The 10,183-nt window shown below is 35.2% G+C and overlaps 1 protein-coding gene across 1 annotated transcript in view; it reads right to left on the reverse strand.

Annotated features, from left to right (window-relative positions):
• Nucleotides 1-8,337, reverse strand: part of LOC140163181 (NXPE family member 4-like) — a 74,670-nt gene extending 66,333 nt beyond the window's left edge. Inside the window, exons 1-2 of the mRNA XM_072186566.1 lie at nt 8,148-8,337; nt 5,640-5,784 (exon numbers count right to left, since the gene is read on the reverse strand). The gene's annotated coding sequence lies outside the window, so the exon portion shown is untranslated. The remainder of the gene's footprint in view (nt 1-5,639; nt 5,785-8,147) is intronic.
• Nucleotides 8,338-10,183: the final 1,846 nt, after the last annotated feature.

Raw genomic sequence — 10,183 nt, forward strand, 5'->3', positions numbered from 1 at the left:
TCGTGTTGCAGCGGTAGAGGCTGTGACTTGTGAACTAGAGGTTATAATGATAGCCATTAGTTCGAATCTTCTGTAGCGCTATCTTTTAATAATATTACTTTTCCTATCCTCTTCTGTACGATATGTTTAAAAGCTTTTTTACCTCAACTTCTCTTTCTTTCTTTCTTTCTTTCTTTCTTTCTTTCTTTCTTTCTTTCTTTCTTTCTTTCTTTCTTTCTTTCTGAGATTTAAAATAGCTCAATTGGTAGAGCGCGTACCAATTAAACGGAAAAGTTAACCGCACGGGTTCGAATACTACATGCTACCTTTTTTTATTTTGATCCCGATATTTTATTTTTCCTTAGTATTTACTTCTACAGAATAAATTTCAGATTTTTGTTGATCGAAATAATATTTTACAATGTGTTTGGTCAATGATGTCTTCTGCTATAAGTATGAAATACTAGGGCTTGGTGTGATAAGCCTTTTGATAAGTATGAAAACATGTTTAATATTCAGCTAGCTTAGTATGTATTATCAGCTGACTTCAGATATGCAAACTGTAATAACAACATTTATTTTCATTTTAGACTTTTTATAGTCTATATTTTCTTCATTTCAGCTTAATTTAGCAGTTGTCATGGTTGTGTGCAAATTCCTATTACTATTAGATACGTTGTAATAAAACATGATTTTAAACATTTGTATATTACTTTTCTCTGAGGGCTTGCAGCAAAATTGATATTTTATTTTCCTTGGTATGGGTTTGTGGCTAGTAGTCAGGTAATGATGATGATATGATGATGATGACGACGACGACGACGACGACGATGATGATGATAATGATGACGATGACGATGATGATGATGATGATGATGATGATGATGATGATGATGATGATGATGATGATGATGATGATGATGGATAATACAACTGATGTCAGATGATTATTAGAGTCGTGATGGTGACGATGATGGCAGTGATGAGGGATTTAATTTAGTATGCGATTCTCACCCCCCTCCCGCACCCACCAGTGAATGTTGTTTTGATACTGAGACAGGAACGGACAATTGGTCTAGTATTGGCTCCAATATTGCTTGGGGGGGGTTCAAGCTAATATGAAACATTAATGTTTGCCACTCATGTTACTTGCAATGTTTAAACAAAGAGAACGTTTCTATATGGTATCAGTCACATTATATGTTTTTGCTTAACACGTGTGCTATGACCCAAAAAATACATCATCTCCAAATACACAGTTCAGTGACCTCGAGGCCTCCATTCAACAAGAAAGTTAACCTGTTGTTATAGAAGGACATGCATTTATACCCAATACACTCAGAGGTCAATTTATGAGTGCACAAACATTATAGGGTCAACAAACTGTGTCTTTATAATCCGAACAACATGTGACATATTTACAGCAAGGGCCCGTGCCAAGGCCAAATCGACTTTTACAATGTTTATTGAAGAGATAAGATATGCATAATCTCAGTTTGCGAGTAGATAAGAGGTCAAATTTTTCCATGTTAAAAATAGAATTACATGCTAGGCATGTTTGTTCCTCTGTTTCGTTTGTATTAATCATCATCATCATCATCATCATCATCATCATCATCATCATCATCATCATCATCGTCATCGTCATCATTATCATCTTTGATTTGATTTGATTTGTTCATCATCATCATCATCATCATCATCATCATCATCATCGTCGTCATCGTCATCATTATCATTATCGTCGTCGTCGTCGTCGTCGTCGTCGTCGTCGTCGTCATCATCATCATCATCATATCATCATCATTTACCTGACTACTAGCCACAAACCCATACCAAGGAAGATAAAATATCAATTTTGCTGCAAGCCCTCAGAGAAAAGTAATATACAAATGTTTAAAATCATGTTTTATTACAACGTATCTAATAGTAATAGGAATTTGCACACAACCATGACAACTGCTAAATTAAGCTGAAATGAAGAAAATATAGACTATAAAAAGTCTAAAATGAAAATAAATGTTGTTTGTGGTCAATATCACATGAAAAGTATGTTTTTCAACCTTAATATCTGATGTCATATTGAAATGTTTCACTTAATCTCATATCAAGAATTATTTAGCATTGTAAGCTCTACATCTGTGCCAAATGTCTTGTATTTCCTATCAAAGAATGTAGGATTTCTCCAATATATTGCACAGTGCGGCTGGACGATGGCGATAAAGGATCCATGTGTTATGATGCCTTTGCACTGTAAATTACACACATGAAGTTTTCGTCCATTTTCAGTAATAGCAATGTCACGCCAAAACGAGTCAAGCTATTTCCATGAAAGTCAACGAATAAGTAGGAGACATGTGTGGCATTGTATTGCACTTACTAAAATTAGATACACTGTTGACTATATATTTTTGATATTTTGTTCAAACACGCTATAAATCATTCTGGGACACCCTGTATCATAATAAAGAGGTGTTCATACACATACTGAAAACATTGCAACATCTACAAAATAGAATTTTCTGTTAAAAATGAGTTTACACTTAAACAGTTATTTCGTAAAGACACAAGGCCAAATACACCTTTTCCCGGTCCTCACACGAATGCATAACAACAACAGCACACTGTTTGTTTAAGTTAACAAAATCTGAATCTTTAATGAAAATTAAAATATGACTGACATTGATCCTGCACATAAACATAAATACATACACTTTATGAATCACGTCGACAATTTCATTATATACTTATTCGGTAGTCTCCTTCTTCCTACGCAAAGTTATGTTGCTTTCAGCGCACCAATTTTTTCAAACATTGGTATTAATATAGAATTGCAGATTCATACGTAGTGGTAATAAAATGAAAGTAAATTAAATTAAACTTCAACACTACTTGTTTATTTTCGCTTACCGGGAGCGCTTTCGAGGAATTGGTATTAATCTTTGTCAATTTAGAACTTTTGGTAGAAACGTGGTATAAAATTAGAGTTAACAAGACTCTGCATACGACCGTAGCAATCAAATTGTCATTACATGATCATGTTGCTATTGATGACGGACCATTGGAACAGGGACTTCACGTTGGTGTTGTGCTTATAAATACGAGCATATGATGTATTGTGTGACTGAACAGCGTGTATAAATGGAACTGAATACATGCAGGACTTTGAATTCAATCTTTAAGAGTAGGCCTAGACATGAGGAAAGTTGTAATCATTGCTTGTCATTTACAACCCTTCTGAACGACGCGTTTGTTACCAAAGGGATTAAATCCACTATTTGTTGAGATTGAGCTGGACACCCCCCCCCCGACCCCCCCCACACACACACACACCCACCCCATTAGATCTTTTTTGGAAACAAATGTATATCTTCAACATGAAAGGTCAAAATGTTCAATTGATCGTCGGCTTTTCATCCCAGCTACATACGCTTTAAGTACATATCATGAGATTTATAACGTTTACTTCGAGGACTGTTAAATATCAAAAACATTTAAAATATCAAATTTTAATAATTTGTCATAAAATTTGTATTATATCGTGAGTTTCAAAAAAATCAAAAGTATTTGATATCAGAAGAACATTCCCTGTATTCAGATTGCAATTTTTAAATATGTCTGGTGTATTCCCAGCTCATACAAAAAAATGCTGTGCAAACGTTAATATCTGATTCCTTAAGAGGTAAATGCATGCGGTTTTTGTTGTTGTTGTTGTTGTGTTATTTTGTTTTTGTTTTTAGTGTGGTTTGACATTGTCTTTAACATTTACTGGTAAGACGGTTTTCTGAAAATTTGTCAAATATGTTTGTTTCCAAAACGACTAAAGCCAATTATGTCCTAATATAAAGAAATACCTAGAAAAAAAAGTGAAATAAAAGAATGAAACGAAGCCGGTTCTTAAGCCTCAACATATGGTCTCTTTCAATGGGCACACAATAACTTAATCAAAGAAGCCCAAATCCTTATTTCAAAAAATGTTGATTTTCCCAGGACTATCCGAAATGGATTCAATGCCTTTAGGAAACTCTTCGCATCAAAAACTTAAATGATAAAGATTTGAGATTCAATGTTATTTTCTTAGTGATATTACTAGGCATATCACCCCCAAAATAAGCGCAGCAGAAACACGTTATTTAATGTTTCTACATGAATGAGCTTTATTAAAGAATCAAAAATCAAAAAACGGAATTGAAATCGGTCAATGCATTCTGACGTAGTGTAAATTTTAAGATGCTCGTAAATGAAATTAAAACCTGCCACAAATGGCTATAATGACAAAATTGGCACATTTCGAGATTTTGAAGGTTTATTTGGACCCTTGCTTGAAAAAGCAGCGTTAATTTAAGTATCACAGGTTTTAAAATGCCTATCTTTCCGTACTTCGTTAAAGAAAACAAAATTTAAAAATCTATCATTGAATAATTATAATAAATTAACCAAATATACTATTTTAGCTATTTCAGCCAATCTGCAGACAAATTAAAGGTGAAAAAATGACTAAGTTCAGCTAATTAATATGCAAAATTGATGCCAATAGAAAACCGTACATGATATCAGGGTGCGGGTTTTTTTGCACACATATGTATACAAAGTTATTTCAATTGATAACAAAAAATACACAAAAAGTAATTAATTATGCAAATTAGCTAATTACAGCTAATTATGTATTCATGATATTATTATGTAAATTAGGCATGAGTAGTTTTGGGTTTTTTCAATATTTAATGAAAGTCTATCCATTAACCATAAATTTGTCAAGTATAAACCTGTTATGATGTTGAATAAAGAAACTGCAGTTAATTACTTAAATATAATACAAAAAATACAAAGTTTGACATTTTGACGATGTCTGGAATAGAATTTTCATTTTTTTTCTGTAAACATGGTATGTGTCACCATTGCTCAAAGCTAAATCCGAAAAGTAAAAATAAAAATTCATTTGCAAACAGACTTTAAATTAACATTTTGTTATCTGGATTAACACGGGAAGACAAATGGTAAAAAGAACAGCCATTCTACTGTATCGCGTATACAAAAATAGTATGGCCTTGTGCACACACAATGGCTTAGAGCTATTGTGGTTTGGAAAAATACTCCCTAAAAATTTCTTTGATAATGTTTTGTTTTTAATTAGTTTTACTCAAGGCAAGGGAAGTGTGTCATTCGTTGTCGACGGAAATAATTTACATGCTAAGAAAGATTAATATTTCAGCTAACTGGTGGTAGGTCCCTTTATATCAGGCCTATATTTACTGATTTATGAGCGATCTTCAAAAATCCATAAAAACAGGCAGTAGCTCTTAAACAAAACAATATTTAATTTTTGCGGACCCGATGGTAGCCTCGGAAAGTCTTCACACACCATATATTAAAAATTCAAACATTTTGGATAAATGAAGCATTGTGAGGAAATTCATTTTTTGACATGTTTTCTAAAATTGGTCAACTTTGAAGCGCGCGCTTTTCAATTCACTGTTATGCTTGCATGCACAGTGTGGCAGAAATATTGTGCAGCCACTGTGACATACCTAATATTACAAATAAAATTTGGATTCAATTTCCAAGCATACTAGCGTCTATGAACATTGTCGATGTGTCGATGAACTGAAAAGTTTTTAATTTTTAATAGATAATGTCATTTTATTGGTATGTATTCTTACCGCTGATGTATACATTAAGGAAGCCAGAGAGACCAGGCAAAATAAAGTCAAGAAGACCAGTCGCTTCGCATTAGAATGCTGGGTCTGATTATTTGCGGGTGCTTTGTCGCTGTTCATTGTATCAAACGAATAGGTAACCAATGACCTGTAATGAAATAGTGAAATTAAGTACACCATGAAGAATACAAAAAGGTTGTTAGGTTTCTTCTTTCATTGTTTGTACAAACGTTCACAATTGTCTGGATATACGCTTGGGTCACGTAGGATCAAAACTAAAAAAACGGGTTGCGGCCGCCTGCAACCGCCCAGCAAACACGAACACGTTTTTAAAACGTTTTAAATAAGTTATATTTTGGGTTTTGGTTGAGGTAAAAACGTTTTAATATAAAGGTCATGAAATCGTTTTAAAACGTTTTGTATGAAAACACACTACAACAATATTTTTAAAATGTTTTCGAAATGTCATTGTAAACTATTTTTTGCAAACATTTTTGGCCAAATATTTTGTGAACACTAACATATAACATTATGTTAAAATATTTGCACCAGCAAACACAGAAATGTTCTTAAAATGTTTTACAAAACGTTTTAATAACATTTAAATGTCGGGTTATATAAAGGTCGTGAAAACATTTTAAAAACGTTATTGTAAATATTTTGGGCAAACATTTTTTGCAAAATATTTTTTCAACCCCAAAATAACATTCTGTTTAGAATGATTTGTACCAAGTTTTCAAACATGTTTTTGGAATGTTATTAAAACGTTTTTATACCCTTTATATAACCCGACATTTAATTTTTTTTCTGTAAAACATTTGTGTTTGCTGTGCAGTAAATTACCAACAAATGTTTTTTTAATGTTATGAAAACGTTTTATACCATTAATGTACCCTTTATATAACCCGACATTTAAACGTTTTCTGGCAACCTTTTATAACCTTTTGCGAATGATATCGAAAACGTTTTGTGTTTGCTGGGCGCGAGCATGCACGTTCGCACTGGAGTGATGTTAACCTGTAAAGACCCTAATTTAAGACATATTTCAATTGAATCGGTGCATTTTGCAAATTTGACTCTGTGCATGAGATATTTGACATTTGACCTTATTTACTCTATAACTCCTGAACTGAGCACCCGAGTGCAATATGACAATTGACTTTTTTTATTCCTAGCTGAATGGTCGACTGCAAATCCGTCGGATAACGCTTTTTCCAGGGGGGGCCGGCCAAGATTGGCTCAATTTAGACGTTGTCATTGGTTTTACACGTAAACACAAAAATGTCTCAAATTATTCCAAAACTGTACGTATGTTATTAAGCACTATTTTATCAGTCTAAATCCGTTGAGGTTCGCCAGTGAACCTCATTGTAAGTACTGTTTTTTTGATTTTTTTGTATGAATAACGCACGATATGTTACGATATATACTGAAAATTTCCTCTACGTATATCAGCGAGTTCACGTGGTGTAGTGGTTACGGATCTCGCCCCCACGCAAAGGGTCCCGAGTTCGATTCCCATCCCCGGCGATGATTAAAAATTTTTCTTCTTCTCTTTTCTTTGAATTTAAAATTATTTATTTTCATGTGAAAATGTATATATTGCACTGGGAAATATATTTTGTGCATTTTTTTTCTGTAATGGGGCCACCCGGCCAATAGAGCTAAAACAGATCTTGGCTCCGGGAAAAATAATTGCGTCCATCGTGCAGGCAGTGTTGCCGTCATATTGTCTGTTTTGTTTACGCTTTTGGCTGTTGCCACATTGAATAATGTAGTCCACCGTCGTCTGGCTTTTTCAATGGGAAATGAACATTGCTGCTTGGATGATGTCATAATGAGGTTAGCATTTATTCCGTATTGAAAAGCGTGTTCCGACGGATCTGCACTCGACAACCCCCCTAACAATGTGAGGAACAATTTGAAATATTAACTTTTGGCCCCATTATGACATTCGACCCCTCGTGGAATGTTTAGGGGCAAGAAAAAATGGAACCATTCTCGTTTTATCCTTTAAAGGTGTAAGGATGCCAAAACATTTGTTCCACTAATGTAGGAAAACTAGATGCTAACTCATAAATCACCCCATAGCGCACTGCACAATAATTGTTATAACTATTATAGTCGTGTTCACACAATCGGATTTAAGTCACTTAATACCGGTAGTAAGTCACTATTTTCCGGTTATAAGTCGCTTATTACCGGTAATAACTCACTTATATCCGACTGTGTGAACACGACTATACGCATTTTCGTACACACAAGGGTATAGGCATGAATGATCAAGCTTCATGGGCACACAATTTTGCTGGGTTTTGTTGTCGTAAATCTGTCAATCGTTGGAAAACAAAACTTGGCAGACATGTGAACAAAATGGCATTGTCCCTATCTTTTTGACTATGAGGCAAAATAGTGTTAAACGACATATCGCTGAAACGTGATATACCATTTTTTTTTTTGACTAAGTTCGAATTCATGATAACAAAATTCCAATAAGGAAAAAATACTTACCAATTTCTTCAAAAAGTAAAAGTGTTGTGTTTCAAAAATTAACAATATTCCAAGCAAAATGTTCTATATTCCTCGTCTTACCATTAAGGTACGTGTAATACTACACATGTCATATATTTCTCAAAAGTAGCTGGTATATGATTAAAACGTTGGCTTGACTACCCGGGTTTGAATATAATATATGCATCAATATGGAATCTAATTAAGCCATCGTTGATTGACCTTCAACATGCATTCGTTGCTATGGTATAAGTCTCGCTACTGTGATCATGATCATGGTCGCTGTTATTGTCCCAAATAATTGTTTTATGGCTACACAGTTGAAACGGTGGTAAAAAAAAATGTGTACTCCATGAAACTATCAGTTATTGCTTAAAACGTTAGACAAAATAAGTTAAACTAAATTGATAGATATACAATTTTACCTACACCCAGTTTAAGGGGGTACTACACCCCTGGCCAACTTTGTGCCTATTTTTGCATTGTTCTCAAAAATTATAGCGCATTGGTGACAAGTACATGTAAGATATGTATATAGGGGCAAGGACTACAACAACTGCACTGAAAATTCAGCAACTCAAGGCAAGTAGTTATTGATTTATTGAGCAAATATTGGTTTTCCCTCATTTTTGTCTGTGCGGAAATAAAATTTCTAATGCAGTAGTTGTAGTCCTTGCCCCTATAATAAACATCTCAAAAAAGTAACTAACCCCCCTTAAATAATGGCCATTATTCAAAAACGGGTAATTGTATTACAAATCTGAAAAATGCGTTGGAAGCAGAATTTATTTCTGCACATTTTGACACCTCATCTGTAGCAATTGTCACGTCAGAACTCGCGTTTTTTAAAAAAATATTATTTCTGTAAATGTCCAACGCCGTCTGATTCACTTGATCATTCAGTTTTCAGGCATAGCGCCACTCTCTCTCTCTGTGTCAGGTGGCGCTGTGTAGCGCTGCTGTGGTCTTCACAAGAGTACGCCATCTCACTCGATCCGATGCCAAGTGTGTTGCACCTTGCATTCCCTGGTTAGAAACCAGCTTCACGTCATTAGTCCAAGATGTTGGTGGACGTCCTCTTCCTCGTTTGCCTTCCATGGCCCCTTGCAAAATCTGTTTTCTACACCTCCATGTTTCCTGACAATATGGCCAAAGTACTTCAGCTTTCTCTCCATTATGCCGCTTCTGATGGTTAGACTTGTACCAATCTTGTCAAGGATCCAGGAATTTGTTCTCCTGTCTTTCCATGTCACTCGTAGAAGCCTCCTGTAACACCACATCTCAAAAGCATCTACTCTTTTCCTATCATTCTTGGTCATAGCCCAAGACTCGCATCCATAAGTGGCAATGGAAAACACAGTTGCACGAAGTAGGCGTACCTTGAGGTCAATGGATAGGCCTCTGCTTTTCCATATGCTTGACATGCCCTGCACAGTTGTCCTTGCAATAGCCAGTCTTCTCTTAATTTCAGTTGTGCTGTCACCACTGTTGTTAATCATTGAACCCAGATATTCAAATTGCTTCACCTCCTCAATCTGTTGTCCATCTATCACAAACTCATCACTTTTTCTCTCTCTGTCTACAACCATTATTTTTGTCTTCTTTGTGTTCAGGAGAAGGTGTTTTTCTTCACTGGCCTCTTTGATGCGCTTCAAAAGATCAATCAGCTCTACTCTGCTGCTACAAATAAGAGTGGTATCATCGGCGTACCTCAGGTTAGTAATTCTTGTACCGCCAAACTTCACTCCACCTTCAAACCCCTCCAAAGCTGTTCTCATTATGTCTTCAGAGTAGATGTTAAATAGGTTTGGTGATAGCACACAGCCCTGTCGTAAGCCTCTTCCAATCTTGAACCAATCTGTGTCTCCACTACTTGTTCTGACTGCCGATTCTTGGTCTTCATATAAGCAGCTGATCAGATCCACAAGATGACTTGGAAAGCCCATCTTTTTCATAGTTTCCCACATCTGAGGGTGGCTAACACAGTCAAAAGCTTTACTGTAAAGTGTGCTGAGGCTTGTGGATCAACGTCTAGG

Source organism: Amphiura filiformis, chromosome 10 (assembly GCF_039555335.1).
Source record: "Amphiura filiformis chromosome 10, Afil_fr2py, whole genome shotgun sequence".
Lineage (NCBI taxonomy): Eukaryota > Metazoa > Echinodermata > Ophiuroidea > Amphilepidida > Amphiuridae > Amphiura > Amphiura filiformis.